Source organism: Patella vulgata, chromosome 1 (genome assembly GCF_932274485.2).
Source record: "Patella vulgata chromosome 1, xgPatVulg1.2, whole genome shotgun sequence".
Classification (NCBI taxonomy): Eukaryota; Metazoa; Mollusca; class Gastropoda; family Patellidae; genus Patella; species Patella vulgata.
The window spans coordinates 34,204,515-34,217,118 of record NC_065879.2 but is presented as its reverse complement, the minus strand read 5'-3'; the positions used below and the strand labels follow the sequence as shown (position 1 = coordinate 34,217,118).

Below are 12,604 nucleotides of genomic sequence, written 5' to 3'. Positions count from 1 at the left end.
ATGTTGTGAATGATGATATAATGGAATCGAAGCTGTACATGTAGGCGCGAAAAAATTTTAGAAAAAAAAATAAATCAGATAATATATTATGCAATTTGGGACTGGGTCTGAAATGACTATTTGGCCTGGTACGCAATTCATTACTCATTAACTGGTAAACAACCACTCCATGTATACTATACATCATATTGCGTTGTTTATCTATTTAAGAATCCGCTTTCTTAGTTATAGTCTTGTGACGTCACACGATAGGATGGTTTCAAGCCACTATAAAACTGTGTTTCTATATTTTTACAGCAGAGTTTAGTGGGATATTTGAAACCGTTTAAATTCAGTTTATCTTTTATAAATATGGGTATACAAGAAATGAATTTCGTCGGGATACTGCTGCTCTTTGGTAAGATATAATGTTTATATTCCGTTGGAAATGATGGAGTTAAAACGTATGATAAATTATTGTAGGCTCTATACTCGTTGACCTGGGGTTTTTTTGTTTTTGTTTTTTTTTTGGAAAGCATGTTTGAACTGAATGTTAATCGACGTTAGGTGTCAATTCTCAAAAAATTCAACTGGAGCTTAATGGTCATGTGTTGGCCGAGAAAGTTCATCGGGATTTTACGGCGTGGTTTCCCAGGACGGAAACCGATGTGTACATTGGGTTGCACGTAAAAGATCCCTTGGCAGTTGGAATTCAATATGAATAGACATTAGCGCTGCCGTCAGGGCAAAATTTCCCTTATAACACACTGTATGTCCGTCTTTAATATCCCAGTCGGAGCAGAACAGTAGGACGTTAAACCCCATTTCATTTCATTTCATGTATTAATACACACACACACCCATCTGAATAAAATAATAATAAAGGGTTGTATTTGGTATAAATTACGAAATCTCCTTGGTTATCCGAGCAAACAACAATTCGCCATATATAACTAGTATTTATAACGACTCGCGGAAGGGGGTGGGGTGAGGGTGCGAATGGTTAACGCTAACGCTAAACATCTTCAAACACTGATGATAACTTTCAGAATAAAATGATTTTAATGAAATTTTTAATATATTCATTTTTCACCATTTTTCATTATATCAAGAACGACCAGGTTCTTATGTAAATCTTACATAATATATATCTAAAGGTAATTTAATCTAGGATTATTTTTTTTTTCAGTCAATGGTATCGTAGCATTGAATACCTCGGTTACAGGTTAGTATTTTAGAAAACATTTATTTCAAATATTTTGTGTAAAGCATTTATAAGTTGCAATAGTTTGCACATTCAGTGTCATACCAAACACTCAAAAACAAGGCGTGTACATGCGTTCACAGAGACTGACACGCCGCGACCGTTTAGCAGTAAAAAGTTGCCCAGTAAAATTGACTGGGGTTCGAAAGTTTTTCGACAAGGATTCAATAGGACGATTCCTGAAAGTACTGGGCGAGTGTAATGAGACATACGTTCAGAGCTGAACTAATCTATAACTGGTCATCTCTACTGGTCATCTAGAAACCGTTAATATTATTAATGGGTTTAATCCGAAAACCGAGCGAATGTCGGTTTCACTCGTTTTCTACTTAAGCGACCTGACTACTGAATACACACAAGTCAATTACTGTCAACTTATAAATAAGAGCACCGTACAAGTGAACAGGTGATCTGACTAGTTAAGGTTTACAATTTGACATATCAATTTGTCATCATACAAAATTTTTGGCTAAATCTAAAAGTTAAGGCCAGCTCAATTTTTGTCAAGGTCGCTGAGATGTAAATAAGGTTAGGGCATGTGATTGTTGGCGATATTGTAGGTTAGGGTTAGGGTTGGGATTATCGCATTCGCTAGCACTGTTTACATCTCTTGACCTATGACGAAAAATTGAACTGGCCTTATGATTTAGCACTAATCCTAATTTTTAGCAGACCATAAGTGTCCCCCACATAAAGTGCTGCGGTGGTGGAGCCCGGGCGGGTGGCAAGTTTTGTCTACTGTAATTAAAAGAAGTAGGTGTTATGTCCAGTGACTATTGAATGATATTCGTTGGGTTTGTGTATTTAATAGTTTGCTGAGAGTCACGCCTTTACAGAAGTGGAATCTTTTACAGCCAGTCTACCTGCAAATTAAAAAATACTTCTGTATGCTTTAAAACCACTTTGTATACCTTAGTGTAGAATAATGATCACTTGTATGATTCAATGACATTTTTCGATACTGAAAGTCCAAAGTATCATCTTAACGGTGTCAACAGGGACCGCCGACTCTAAATTCGCATAACTTTCCAATTCCTATCGAAAGCATGACTATTGACCAAATTAATCGACATATTGTTAATTTTAAACTGAAATATGACAATGTTTCTGAAATGAACCATAAATTTTACAGGTAATTTGGATACAACAACGACAAGAGCAACACCACTGCCAACAATTGAGATTATTACCGGCCCGCTTGTTTCATCACGCCAGAATGGAGGTAAAGACCATACGCAATCAAAAGTACTTTTAATTTTAAAAATATGGTCCGAAAATCTGTTCAAATCAATTGGTTCTAACTAAACTGCCACTCTTTTGTTACAAGCCTGTCCATTGTTCGTGTAAGATTTTTCTTATAATCCGATGTGTTAACAAAATAACAGTGTTTACATTAAAATCGCACTTATTCTTTACTTTTGAGTAAATACTATTTGATAGAACGGGTTGTCAGGGGCCTCCACCGAATTTACAAAAAAACCTAATATATTAATTACAGGCCCGTAGCCAGGTCGCTTGCTTCGGAGGGGCGGTGAAGTTTTTAGTGGGGGGGGGGGGGGCACACCCGGCACAGTCTACAGTAGGTATTTGAGAGCTATGGTCGGCAATTTTTTTTCGGGGGGGGGGGGCAAAACATTTTTTCAGGGGGGAGGGGCAATGCCCCCCTGAAAAAATGTTTTGCCAGCGTAGCCCCCCGCTGGCTACGGGCCTGATTAATTACAATCACGAAGTACATAACCGTAATCAATCAAGTGAGCAATAGGCTGAATTGTCGTTTTAGAACTTTTGATTTCTTCTTGGGTAATATCTTCAATGCCTGAACTATTTGTGCATTGTTTGTTGTCTTGTCCGTAAACGTTGCAGCGACAGAGCGGCCCTTTTCGAAACTTAAAGGGGTATTAGGTAAGATTAGATAAAGAGCTGACGGTTCTTGCTTTAATAGTTAAAAAAATTATGCTGAAAATTTCAGTCAAATTGCTTCTCTCTGAACCGAGATATCAGCGAATCAATTTTAGGCTAGCATCGATCGTCAATACTACCGTTGGTACGATAATAAACAAAGTCTCAATATTATCCATTTTTTCGTTAAATCATCCATCACAAAACGTATTCATTACCGCAAAATATCGCAAGCTAACGATGGCATCGAGTTTATTATGGTCTTGATGAGTTAATTAATGCCTAATTATTAATTTAGATAACATTTAAGGCCTAAAAGAAAAAAACTCGCAATAGGCTGATGTAGCTCGCACATAATGCATGTTTAAATGGATAAAGATGTGTCGACCATGTCAGACGAGAGACTGGATTGATTAGCTATTTTTATCAATTGAAAAATTAGACGCTAAAGCAATGGATATATTATCAATATCTTTACCAAAGTTCGTAGTATTAGTAATACAGTGGTTATTACATAATTAATTGTACAACACAACAACACAATGTTACTGAATAATTTTGTGAATGAAAAACTAAAAATCAAAAAAATAATCATAATTAAAGGGAATTATTTGTCAATTTAATTCAACATTGATGTTGTGATCTTACCGGGAAAAGATGGGCTTCTGATATCGTGTACCATAATGCATTTCAGCGCCATTTGTAACAAGGGACACGAAGAACGAGGCTAGACATATTCAACAGGAGAACGCTAGATCGGAGACGGTCCTGTGCATTTTATGACGTCATATGTGGATTATGGGTTAGGGTAAGGGCTAGGACCTGCAGATTTCTTCATAGTCTCTAGATGTAGACAGGGCTAGCCCTAACCCTAACCCTGGCCCAAGCCTAACCCTTACCCATAATCCACATATGACGTCATAAAATACGCAGGACCGTCTCCAATCTAGCGTTCTCCTATTCTATAAGTCATGTTAAACTGTGACGTCATATTCTTATATGGAGAGCATGCGCAATAAAAGAGATTGCCATTTGATTGAGACTTCTGGCATGTTTCGCCGAACGTAACTGATTTGAAATTAAAGTAAAAAAGGGAACGATTGAATGTAAATCAGTTTATATACATTCGTATTACATTATTATATGCGTTGCGACCCATTTGTGTCAATTTCTAGGTCCAAAATATTAGCAATTTAGCTCCTCTAAATAATGTACCGGTATGTATATTTCAGTTTGTGCAGAAGCCAAAGCGTGTTTTAATGAAGAAATTTCAAAATATTTTCCTATTTTGCCATGGCAACCAAGACCAACTCCTGTTCCAGATATAAATGAATTGTGCCGGTATGTATATATGTATATATTATAAACAGCAGCCATGGTGGTAGCTATGTGGGTAAGACCAAGACGCTGGCTCGCTAGCTTGGAGGTCGTGTGTTCGATCCCTGCACTGGCCGAGAAAGTTCATCTGGATTTTCGACGTGGTTTCCCCTTGTCAGTGATGCAGGATGGAGGGCCCGACAAGGACAGCTGTCTAGTCGTTCAGATGGTACGAAAACCTGAGGTTCCGTGTATATATTGGCGTGCACGTAAAAGATCACTTGGCAGTTGGAATTCGATATAAGAGTAGGCGATAGTGCTGCTGCCCAGACAAAATTTCCCTCATAGCACACCGTATGGATACCCGTCTTCATTAGCCCAGTCGGAGCAGAGCAGTAGGACGTTAAACCCCATTTCATTTCATTATTTATATATAAAAAAAATTACTTAGTGCAATGTGGGGTAGATGTTTATGATAGAACTCAATTATTACATTGCGATGTATTCAAAAAATATTATGACCCACAATATTTATTCAACATGCATTATGCAAGAGCAAAATCTGCTTATTACAAGTCTTTCTTTAGGCCTGAAATGTTATCTAAATTATCAATTAGACATTAATTAACTTATCCAGACCATAATAAACTCTCGATATCAAGACTAGCCTTCGATGTTGGCTGGATTAGATTCCTATATGCCGCTAACGACCACTGATAATTAAATCAGAAAAAGTGGATAATCGAGACTATGCTGTTTATATTAATGATTTTAGTAATGATGACCGAGACTATGCAAAAATTTCACCCGCTTCTTTCTCGGCTCATAGTGGATCAATTTGACTGAAATTTTCAGCAAATTTCCTTTACACTATCTAGTTTTTAACTATTATAGCGAGAACTACCATCTCTTTATCTTATCTCCCATAATGTATCTTTAATTATGCGGGCCGATATAACCGAATGGTCATTTGTAATTTAGGGTCAGCCATAGAGTTATGTTTCTATATAACTATATCGGGTCAGCATTTTAGGCATAATTATTGCACTGATGGATTGAGAAAGAATCTATGAGGCATGGTACGCCCCTGAGCCTCTAAAGAAGTTAATATTCTCATAAACTTTGGTGGTCCTTTATTTTCAGTTTGGGAGACGTTTTTAGTTTTGCAATTATGTTCTTTTTGATGAATTGGTAAGATTGTCACACCCTGGCTTTGTGCATAAGCTAGAAAGATTAGGATATACCCTTGAAAGCAAATGAAATGGGGTTTAATGTCCTACTGTTCTGCACTGGGCTAATGACGACGAGCGTACACCACGCAGTGTGCTATGAGGGAAATTTTGCTCGAACAGCGGCGCTACGGCCTACACTTATTTCGAATTCCAACTGTTCGGGTTCTTTTACGTGCGCCCAGTCCACCAGAACGACTAGACATTGTCCTCGTCAGGCCTTCCGTCCTGCATCACTGAAAGGGGTAAAGAAGGCTGGAAAATCCCGGAGAACTTTCTTGGCCAACACCGGGATAGAAATTCAAAGATTTTTCAAACACTAGGGGCCCCGTATTGGGCTAGTCTTAGGAGCCTCCAGTCCATCGCTGACTTGGCGTATAATAGACCTGAATTCCGGGAATAGATCTGGTTACAGAGTCATCGCCTTACCACTGAGTCATCGCGGCACCCATAGCCCAATTAAACACCCCCTGTGATCATTCAACTGAATCTTGCCTAATCTTGATGACTTCTGCTAGTATCTGATAGAATCAATTTTGGTTTGAAACGGATAACCTACGGACATAATTAAATTAGCAAAATACACTGTTTACTTGCAGAATTTTCCCTGAGGTTAAAGATTGCTACCTAAACAAAAGGGCTGGGTGTCAAGAACCTGCTACTAGCACAGTATCACAAGATAGTATCATTGCTTCAGTTACTTATTTATGTACCGACCAAGGAAAAAAATGTAAGTACATGTGTATATCAATCATGGTCATTATTGTGGGTTTCAGGCATTAAAGTCTGTGACCGTCATTAGGGGTGGGTCGGTGGGTGGCCGAATAGATTAACGCGTGTACGTTAGATCATAAGGTCTATAATTGAGTCAAGTGGCGTTGTTTCGATTCCCCACTTGTACGTGACAAGGAGAAGGTTCGCCTGTCCAACCTTGTAGGTTTTCTCACACTGTTAAAGATAATATGTACCATTGAATGATGGAAATAAAATTGAATTGATGTCCCGAAACGACCAATTTTGTGTAGAGTGGAGGTTAAACACAGTTTCTACCTATTTAGCATTACATCTACTAGATTAAAAGTTAGACTTCTGCTTCATACAAATGACGCCCATTGCGAGATAGAAATAGGGTTTAACGTCCACTCTACACTACTGCTGGCACAATATAATAATCGTTGAATGATGTATCGCAATTCACCCCACAATTCGCGTAAATCCAAGCTCTTTGGCGCAATTGCATATAATGTGCTTTAACCAACATGCATTAATATCACGATATATTGACCTTATGTGATTGTATGACAATATACTGTTTAGGCAATTTCCATATAATAAAAAATACTTATGCAGTAATTACATGGTTTGTTGTTGGTTATTTTTAGCATTAACCACAATTGAAGATTGTTTTAAAGATAATAGAACTTTAGTAAAAGCTCAACTCTGTGACTATGTAACATCTAAAGATATTGACAATTCTAACCCTTGCAGGTAAGTAGTAAAAAGGTTTCCGAGCATTCTATGAATAATAAATTAATTGCATTCTGATTATTAAACCTTGTAGACACTGTCCATACTAGACCTTTTAAAATAAATTCAAACCTGCTGGGTATATGTTTGAATTTTCATAACATGAAGTCCTATCTAAATTCAGAGGCACGTCATTTAATTAAGAAAACAATATCAAAATACCAACACTAGATATTATGCCGGCTTAGATTCAATCAGATATAAAGTGGACCCATCAGGTTTCTCCGCTACCAAATGAAATGGGGTTAAATGTCCCACTGTTCTGCCCCAACAGTGCTAAAGGAGACGCTCTCCGCTACCAATAAATGAAATGAAATGGGGTTTAACCTACTACTGTTCTGCCGCGACTTGGCTAATGAAGACGGGCATACGCCATGCAGTGTGCTATGAGGGAAATTCTCCCCAGACAGCGGTGCTACTGCCTACTCTTATATCGAATTCCAACCGCCAATGTGTACACGGTGCCTCGTTCTTTGTCCCATCCACACGACTATATAGCTGTCTTTGGAAGGCCCTCCTGAAAAGTGGAAACCACGTCGAAAAATCCCGATGAACTTTCTCGAGCACACCAGGAGCGAATCCCAGACCTCAGGCTAGCCAGCCAGCGTCTTACTCGCTTGACCAACGTGGCTCCAACTATACTAATAAAGGATGGCAGCGTCTTGTTATGCTTAAGGAGCTTAGATCGATGAACTTTCAATTTATCATAACTTTGTAAATACTGAATAGAATTGAACCATTTTTAGATTGATATTCCTACTTTGTTGTCTATTTCAGTTTTTTAAATTTCAATTTAAATTGTATCATTAATGTAACCAGAACTAATTGTGGCGAGAGTGATGCCAGATTGGTAACCAATATAATCGAGCCATCCATTATACCCTTTGAACGTGCTCAGAATTGCTCTGTACAAATACATACGGATGGAAAAAATGGAAATGATGGAAACAGTGGTTCTAAAATAACAGCCAGTTGGACAATTACTGTTTTGATTATTAAATTATTTATAAATCTTTAAGATATTCCAAACTGCCCCAATGATGTATATATGCAGGTAACTGACTGTTAGATTTCACCTTGGCAATCTCAGGATAATAAAAACTGAAATGAGGACAGACTTAAAACGCGTCGACCAGATTTATTTTAAAAACGGGAATTTTTTTTATTTCATTTGCATGCCCAACGTTCGAAAAATAAGTCATGGACCACAGAATAACAAATCTGGTCAACTTCCTAAAATGACGCACTTTCAAATTATAGCCCATTTGTCACAAGTTTGTAATCTTATGCAACAAGAGAGAGAGAGAAATGGGCTTTAACGTCCACTCGACACAAAATAGGTCATTTTGGAACTAACATGGTTCAATTTTATAGGGATCTGTAGTTGTCACGTATAAGCGGGGAATCGAAACCACGCCACTCGACTCAATGATGGACCTTCTGATATAACACGCATGGGTTAAACCATTCGGCCACCAAACATCCCTTTATGCAACAAACAATGAAGCACTGATATACAATATGCCTCTGTAGTATTATTACAGTTGTTAAGTATCTGCGACTGCCAATCAAATTTGAAAATTGTCAAGTTCTAGTCCCTTTTTATGCTAGGTTCCCACTGTCGTGTGATGCGTTACGATAGGATTGGCTCTATTTAGTCCACGATCTGGTACGTGCAGATAAGTTCGGATACGTTTCGATACGATCAACACGATCACTACGACTGACCACAATATATGATAAGACCTGATAGTAACACAACGATTACTCCACGATTTCAATCGTAGTGCGAATCGTGATAGTCGGAACCTAGCATCAGGTATGACCAAGCTAATTTATTTTTAACACAATTTTTTAATAACTGTGTAACTCAGTATTTTTTTACATGTACATGTATATACAAAACATTTTTGTAAATTTTATTTAAAGTCCTACAGTTTATTATTTTATACTTATTTGTATTTCAAAATGATCAAGTTCACCATTAGCGTTCGATCCTTGCATTGGCCGAGAAAGTTCATCCAGATTTTCTGGCGTGGTATCCCTTTGTCAGTGATGCAGGACGCAGGGCCTGGCAAGGACAGCTGCCTAGTCGTTCGGATGGGACGAAAAACCGAGGCCCCGTGAATTCGATCTAAGAGTAGGCCGTAGTGCCGCTGTCCGGGCAAAATTTCCTTCATAGTACACTGTATGGCATATGCCCGTCTTCATTAGTCCTGTTCGGAGCAGAACAGTAGGACGTTAAACCCATTTCATTTCAGTTCACCATTAGGTCATACAATACAAATATTCTGGTTTTCAGATAATCATTCCTCACTTCAAAAATTTCAAAAAATAATTACGAAACTCTATGCACACTTTTTGAATGAATCCAAAATATGGCATCAGGCTCATCTATGAAGTACACAACAGTGATAAATGTTACTGACAATCATAGATGAAGCTGGATATTTACACATTTCTATAAACACGAAATAAATGTTAGTGCCTTGAAATGTGATGTTTATGAGAAGCCATTTAGCCCAGTAAATAAACCTCCCGGCATCAGATGTTTGGTAAGGATTGTCTGGGAACAAGAATTTTTTTGTGTGTGGCCTTAATCCCTTTTGTAGTTATGCAAAAGCAAATCACAACTTATTTTATATAGGAAGTTTATTGCTGCCGATTTTAAATACAGATTCTTAATTTTTTGTAAATAATATTTTACTATTATTTCCAAGAACAGATATGTCAGATATTTATATATTTTGTTAATAAAATTGTAAAAATTCATATTAGATATTTTAATGAAAGACACTGGTTTCAAGTCAGGTTAATCAAGAACCAGTATATTAGTAATTTTTGTATGCCCATTTCTCAGTGTGGGCATATTATGTTGTCACCCATGTCCGTCAGTCAACAATTGGCTTGTGAACGCATTAGAGGCCACAGTATTTTATACTCACACATTTCCTTGTGGACGCCCCTGTCCGTCCGTTCACATTTTGTTTGTAGACACTCTACAGGTCACAATTTTGATGAAAATTAACATAGATGTTTATATCTCAAAGATCTGGGCTCCATTTTCTTTTTGTGTGTCGCCTACAGGCCACAATTCTTAATCAATCGTCTTGAAAAATTTTCGTACGAGTTCCTTATACCCTAAGGATGACCCCTCTTGTTTTTTGTTGGTTGACCTCCAGGGGAAGAGCCACGCCAATGAAACTGTGCATACTTATTCCTTCTATCGTAAGTTTGTGATGAATGCCCAACCCCCAGGGACAGAGCCAGGCTCACTTCCTTTTTGTGTGACAGTGTCACTTACAGCCCGCAATTCTTAATCGATCGTCTTGAAAACTTTTTTATACTTATTTCTTATACCCTAAGGCTGACCTCTATTATTACTTTTGGTGCATGCCCCACCCCCTGGGACAGAGTCACGTCCAATGTTTGTGTGTCTTGCGTTTCGCCTACAGGCCGCAATTCTTAACGGATCTTTTTAAACTGTGCATACCTATTCCATATATCCTACGGATGACTCCTATTGTTTTTTGGTGACTGTCCGACCCCCAGGGGCAGAGCCACACCCATTTGTTCTTTGTGTTTCTGTGTGTTGCCTACAGGCCATGATTCTTAATGGGTAGTCTTTGAACGTGGGATATGTATTCCCGATAGCCTAAGGACGACAACTGCATGTCCCAACCCCCAGGGGCAGAGCCACGCCCAAATTTTGTGTTTATCGTTTACAGGCCACATTTTTGAATGGATCAACTTGATACTTGGCATATTTATTCCTTATAGCCTAAGGACGTCAACTATAGATTTTGATGAATGCCCCGACCCACGCCCCATTTTTGCCTTTAATGGATTATCTTGGGATTAGTATACTTATTCCTTATACCCGAAGGACGGCAACTATTGATGTTGGTGCATGACCCACTCCCCGCACCCTTTCGGCGGTGCCACGCCCACTTTTTGTTGATATTTTGTCTGTAAATGATATACAGATTGCAATTATGAACAGATCTGTATCCAATTTGGAATGATCTAGCATAGGGTTGTTCCTTTATGTATTGGTCCATGTCCAACCTTCAGGGGCAGAGCCACACCCAATTTTTGTATTTATCGTCTACAGGCTGCAATTCTGAATGGATCATCTTGGAACTTTGCATATTTATTCCTTATACTGTAAAGGCAGCAACTATTTATTTTGGAGCATGCCCCGACTCCCTGGGGCAGTGTCACACCCACTTTTTTGTTAATATTTTGACTGTAAATTTGGCAAAACAAACGCCTAGCCGTCTCTGCCTCTTGTCATATTACAACCATTTTATATTTCATTTTAAAAAGTACCATATCAATCAAAGCACAAACGGACCCTATCTAGTTTCGTTTTTTATAGTTTAAAATTTTGTTTAACTTGTCTTTACTACACTAGGATCTGGAAGAGTTGTTATATAACCCCCATTTTGGACGATGTGAGGGATTAGCCAATGAAACGGTCTGTTTTTGTCAGGAGGTGCACTGAACTGTGGGTAACCCACTAGAAACATCAACGCTGATTGGTTAATCAAATATCTAACATCATAAGGTCAAAAGTCACTCGTATGACCTCTGACACAACCTCCCACTTCAGCCGGTCAGATCTTCATGTAGTGTAGGCCAGCGAAAGTATAACAAGCGGCTGCCAGGCAGGATATGCCCACATTTTGCAAGCGATGGATAGAGAACAAGCTAAAAGTTTCATCCAAATCGGATAAAACTGTGGCCTCTAGAGGGTCCACAACCTTGATATACCATATTTATACACACTAAATTCGAACTCAACCATCATTAGTGTATAACTGTGATATATTCACATGTTTTGTTAAATCGGATAAAAATTGTGACCGAAAACTCAAACGTGATTTTTTGTACAATCAAGGGCCATAATTCAGGAAGTTATATCTTTGGGTCATAAACATGCATTTCAAGTTTCATCAAAATCGGATCAAAATTGTGACCACTAGGAGGTCCACAACCTTGATATACCAGATGTTAACACTATTTGCGTACCAGGGGCGGCCATTTTGTCTGGCAGTTTTGGTCCGATTTTCAGGAAATCGAATTCAACCACCATTAGGGTGTAACGGTGATATACTAAAACATATTTTTAAATCGGATAAAAATTGTGAACTCTACGATCCGATATGTGCGAATATCGGCAGGCACCAAGATCTTTGGAATATAATCATGCATTCCAAGTTTCATCAAAATTGGATGAAAATTGTGACCTCTAGAGGGTCCACAACCTTGATATATCATATTCTTACACTATTTGCCTACAAGGGGCAGCCATTTTGTCCGTCAGTTTTGGTCCGATGTTCCCGAAATTCAACCTCAACCATCATTAGGGTGTAATGGTGATATA

The 12,604-nt window shown here is 38.3% G+C and overlaps 1 long non-coding RNA gene across 1 annotated transcript; it reads left to right on the top strand.

The window, feature by feature from the left end:
- Positions 1-247: 247 nt before the first annotated feature.
- LOC126824002 (uncharacterized) lies at positions 248-9,987 on the top strand. The gene is made up of 7 exons (XR_007681436.1): positions 248-397; positions 1,169-1,204; positions 2,376-2,465; positions 4,375-4,483; positions 6,288-6,418; positions 7,071-7,176; positions 7,993-9,987. It is a non-coding gene; the product is annotated as an uncharacterized LOC126824002 (long non-coding RNA).
- The last annotated feature ends 2,617 nt before the right edge of the window (positions 9,988-12,604 follow it).